Consider the following 6,000-nt stretch of genomic DNA (forward strand, 5'->3'; position numbering starts at 1 on the left):
AAACTGAGTTGGAGTGCGATGACTTGCCGAACACCCACGTCAACGATCCAGGCTCCCGGAGGTGGATAAACTTTAAGGATGAAGTTTCAATGAGAGATCACCACGTCAGCACAGTCCAAGCACCCAAGAAGGGATCCAAGTGCCCAGACGAGGCTATAAAAGCAACCTTCGACCAACAACTTCTATATAACAATTGCTACGACTTTTGTTCTTGCGCGCTACTCTAAGAAGGCTCCAATGATCCTGAAAAGCTGCTCTGACAACCTACGATTAAGGAATTCTATTCCTACTTTCTTCTTGTAGGCAATCTTACATTTTGCAGTTCGTATACTTAAAGTTTGTAATTTAATTTTGAACTGATAGTGATTTCTCAATGAAAGTACTCAACGAGTGTGGGTCTTGAAATAGGAATAATGAAAGGCTCTAAACTAAGTAAAACTACTTGTGTTATCATTTGTATTTTCATGATTCTTTTCTGTTGCGTAATCTCGACTTTCATAAAAGCAATGAATGTTATTCACCCTCCCCCCTCTAGCGTCTTTACGATCCAACAAATGATATCGGAGTGAGGTACCGCTTTGAATTGGTGTAACCACCAATCAAGTAAGAGGGGGGGGGGGGGGGGGGGTTCTCTTGTTTTCTTCCTTTTTTTCTCGTTTGATTTAAGTTTTTGACCTAGTTCAAATTGGTGCAATTACCTCTTTTGGACAAGCTTTTCGCGTTGCAAAATACTCTGAATTGGTGCAACACCAATCGAGTTTCTTTTTATACTTATCATCCTCTCACACTACTTACCTAAAGATATAATCTTGGAATTTCTCTATAAAATTGTGTTGTGTAAGTGAAATGGAGCACAAAGAGACGCTCGAGCGGAACGTCAACCAACCACCGCCATACGAGATATACAAGAAGAACAAATTCAATTTATGGAGGATGGAAATGGAAAACTTCATCTTGATGAACGACTTCGATGGTGGCATGGCGTTGAAGCAATCTTCTCAGAACCAAAGCAAACCAAAAGAAAATAAAGTTAATTTCAAATTTATTACTTAGTAAAGTTACATAAAGGATAGGAAAGGTCAAAGATGCCCATGAGTTTTGGACTTGCTTGACCAAGCTTCATGAGTTGTTGAAGCTGGAGGAACAAGACAAAAATTAATCCAGGCTCAAGTTAAATCTAACGGAGAAGCCTACAGAATTAGGGGTTGTGCTTAAGGTTAGTAATATTCACCAAAATATCACTGTTAGTAGCACTTTAAATACTGTAAACAATAGTTTAGAAAATTTTTCTATAAATATGCATGATGATTTAGATATTTATTAAAATACTCCTATAAACATATTAAAGAATTTAGATTTAATTAAATCATAAAATCTAAAATTAAATAAATTAATTAATAAAAATATATATAATTTAATTAATTCGCCAAATCTCAATTTGAATTTAAATAAATAAATAAATAATAATCTTAAAAATTCAAATAATAACAAAAATTTATACTTAAATAGATTTGAAAATTTGAATGATAAAAATGACGAAGTCAATATTGATTTCTATAAAATTAATAATTTTTTTAATAAAATATTTGATAATCTAGATAATGTTAATTTAGAAATTTCTATCCAAAATAAAAATAATTTAATAAATAAGAATTTAAATCTTAAGATTAAACCTATAGATAAAACTAATTTGTTAAAATCAAAACTATATCATATTTAAAAATTAATAATTAATAAAAAAATAAACATTAAAAATAAACATTTAAAAAAAATAATTTAAATAATTTAATAAATTAAAAATTAAAAGAAAATTTAAATCTTAAGTACACTTCTCTAAAGAAGGATAATTTAATCAAGTTAATTAATTCAAAATAAAAAATTTAAATTGAACTTAAAATATAATTAATTAAATATTAATTAAACCTTAACTAAAATGTAATTAAGATTAAATAAAATAAAATAAAAGTTATATAATTTAGGAGGAGATTCCAAATTAGTGAGCACATCAAAATAATAACTTACCTGACTAGGTAATTAAGACTAGTTTAATTAGGGACAAAAGATTAACTTGACAAATAGTATTGGAGAAGTGTTGAATGTTAGGAAAGCTCTATCTATCCATGTCTAGGAAGATATGGCTTCAACCTGATGTATTTGTCTTAGTGGAACTAATCGAAGCTACCCCTTACTAATCCTAGCTGGTTAAACCAAAGTTTTGCACTAAGTTCAGTGGGTAGGACTATTTGAAAAAATTTTAAAGGCGTGATTACTTTAATGATGTCTTAGTGACTCACCACAGCTTAGACGTTTGTCCAAAGAATTTCTATTTGTTGAACTCAAAGCTAAATTTAAATCTAACACAAGTTAAACCAAACCTTGAAATTTAACTTAACTCATTTCATAAAATTATAGGATTTCCTGATTGAAAATATAGATAGGTTGAAATGAATAAGGATTGATCAAATTTAAATTAAATTAAAATTAAATTAAATTACAAATAATCATAAGTATATCCTTAGGTTAAGGGGGAGTATATTTCTTTAAATTATTTTCAAATTCTAAGCTAATTTTTATATTTTCTAAAAATTTCTCATTTCTCTAGTGTTACAAAAATTATTTTGGCCTTTGTCTAGATCGAACCCTTAGAAAACATGATCCTATAGATCTAGGGAATGAGTATCTCATAAACATACTAGGTCTATCTTGATTGTGTATTTAAGAACATAAAATGGAGTGAAATACGTAGGTATTTTGTCTAGACTTCAGATGCTTATATTAGTGCATTAAAATAAGTCTGGGCTATAAATACAACAATACATTGATTAAGTTAAGTAGTCCTTTTTAAATAAATTTTTAACTAGACATTATTACTTAACTTGACAAACCAAGTAAACACTACTATCTTTTAATAGTTAGTTAGTAACTAACAGTTAGACAATTAATGATAATTTTTAGATAAATATTATTTTTTAATAATATCAGGTCAAAAGGGAGGATTTACTTGGACAATTTAAAAATGTTTTAAAATTTGTTTTGAAAATAGATAATTTTGAAAGTTCTTGAAAAATCATATAACTTTTAAAACTTGGAAAATTATTTTGAATCTGTATTCTTAAAATTATTGTGAAAATGTGTCTTACTTAAAATTTTTATGAAAATATTTACTAAAATTTTTTTGGAAATGTTTACTTAAAATTTTTGAAAGCATTTTGTTTTGAAAACTTTTTCTTTAAAATTACTTTGAAAATCTTGTTTAGAAAATTTTTCTTTAAAATTAATTTAAAAATATTTTTTAGGAAAATTCTTCTTAAAAATTATTTTAAAAATCTTTCTTAGAAAAATTTTCTTTAAAATTACTTTAACAATTTTTCTTTAAAATTAATTTAAAAATCCTTCTTAGAAAAATTTTCTTTAAAATTACTTTGAAAATTTTTTTCTTAGAAAAATTTTTCTTTAATATTACTTTGAAAATCTCTCTTAGATTTTTTTAAAATTAATTTAAAAATTTTTCCTAGGAAAATTTGTCTTTAAAATTAGCTTGAAAATCTTCTTTAGAAATTTTTTCTTTACAATTTCTTTGAAAATCTTATTTAGGAAATTTTCCTTTAAAATTATTTTGACAATCTTTCTTAAAAATTTTTTCTTTAAAATTATTTTGTCAATCTTGCTTGGATTTTTTTTTAAAAAAATTACTTTGACAATCTTGCTTAGAAAAGTTTTCTTCAAAATTACTTTAAAATTTTCTTTAAAATTATGTTGACAATCTTTTTTAGATTTTTTTTTTTGAAAATTTTTACTTAGAAAATTGTTGGATAATATTTATTAGAATATCATTTCTTTGCAAATATTTACTTAGAAAATTTTTTCCTTACAATTATTTTTGGAAATCCTTTAATCTATGAAAAAGTTTACTTAAAATTTTTGAAAAAGATTACTCAAAATTTTTTGAAGAAGCTACTTGGAATATTCTTTGACAAAGCCTTACTCGGACAAAGCTTTACTTAAAAATGCTCTTAAAAATATTTACAAATTTTTTTTACTAAACTGAACTTTTGTTCAAACCTCTCTCTGAGTCTGATGCATACAAAGTATATACTTTCAGTTATATTTCTACATTAATGTCTGAAATTACTTATCCCATATTATGCTTGTCTTATACCTTGTTTTTTGATGAATGCCAAAGGGGGAGGGTAAGGGTTAATGTAGAAAAAGGAAAAAACAAAAACATGATCAAGTAAATGAAAATCAAAACTAACTTAGATCATTTGTTTACATTTGATCTATCATCTTTTAATATTATTTTTTTTTTCGATTTTAACCCAGGTAGTCATTGTATCAAAAAAGGAAAGATTGTTAGTACAACTTGCACTAATGATCTAACTCAAGTTTTGATAAATGACAAGTGAATTAAAGTTAGAGTGTTTGTGATCTAATTACTTTACCAAGTGTGCATGAGTTAACGGGTCTAGAGGACCTGACACCAGGTTGAAATCCAGCTAGGTTCATGGGACCAGATAGCTGGTACAAAGTCTAGATAGATCAAGGAGTGACCCGATATCTGGCGGAAAGTCCAGTTGGGTCTGCGGTACCTGACAACCGGCCGAAATCTAGATGGATCTACGGACCTGACAACTAGCGGGAAGACCTGGCGGGTTAAAGATAAGTCAAATGACTACAGTTGGTAAGTAAAATATTAGCTATTAGAGGAGAGATCTAGTGAGGACGCATTCGCGATTGAGAGAACAGTAGGTGTCGGTCCAGCTTAGGTCCATTTGGTAAACATAAGATGAGATCTTGACTAGATCCTGATCTCGAAGAGAAAGGATCTAATTAATACTACTACCTTATTATGCTAACTTTGTTTTATAGGATAAATATATTTTGGTTGTCTGGACTAACTATTTTTTTAGGAAAGAGAAGTGTGAAAAAGAGGTGTCTAGGTGCTCAGAAGGGATCTGAGAGCCTAGAGTTCGAGCGCTCGGACTAGATTCGCCCGGATGGGTGACTGGCCAGGCACCCGAGTAGTCCAGATACTCAGATTTGGTCTAGACGCTTAGACCAAAAAATTCATCTAGAAGCTGAGTTGAAGCACGATGACTGGTCGAATCCACGTCAACGGTTTAGGAGCCCGGAGGGGTCCGAGTACCCGGAGGTGGATAAACTTCGAGGATAAAGTTTCGATGAGAGCTTGCCACATCAGCATAGTTCAGGTGCCTGAGAAGGGATCCAGGCACCCAAATAGGGCTATAAAAGCAGCCTTTCACCAGTAGCTTATATACAACCATTGCTATGACTTTCGTTCTTGCTCGTTGCTACTCCAACAACCTACGATTAAAGAATTCTATTCCTACTTTTTTTTTGTCAGTAATCTTTCATTTTATAGTTCATGTACTTAAAGTTTATAACTCATTTTTGAATTGATAGTGATTGGCTAATGAAAGCACTCAATGAGTGTGGGCCTTAGAGTAGGAATCGTCGAAGGCTCTAAACCATGTAAAACTACTTGTGTTAGCATTTGTATTTTTGTGATTCTTTTCTACTGTGCAATCTCAACTTTTGAAAAAGCAATGAAAACTATTCACCCCCCTAGCGCCTTTACGATCCAACATAATATACCCCAAAACAAGACAAAAATACTTACTATAATGAATCCAGGCGCTTGGACCAGTGTCTGAACAGGTGCCTAAATCAATTCCAGGCACCCTGAGTTAAGTCTGGACGAATTCGCAGACTAAGGTCTGCAGCATATATATATATATGTGCTATCCGACATCTTCTGTGCAACCATGAGTGAAATCCGTTGTTGACAATATGACAGTCAAAACTCAATTTTTTTTAATTCCTCTCTCATCTACCTACAACTTTTCTCTCGTTCCTCTTAAATTAAAATAAAATTCTCTCTTCTTTTTCCTATCATTGCATGTAATAATCATTATGGTACTGATGCTACAACGTTGTAGCAGCTACTATAGTAGCTGCTATAACATTGTACCAACTACT

Source organism: Zingiber officinale, chromosome 9B (assembly GCF_018446385.1).
Source record: "Zingiber officinale cultivar Zhangliang chromosome 9B, Zo_v1.1, whole genome shotgun sequence".
NCBI lineage: Eukaryota > Viridiplantae > Streptophyta > Magnoliopsida > Zingiberales > Zingiberaceae > Zingiber > Zingiber officinale.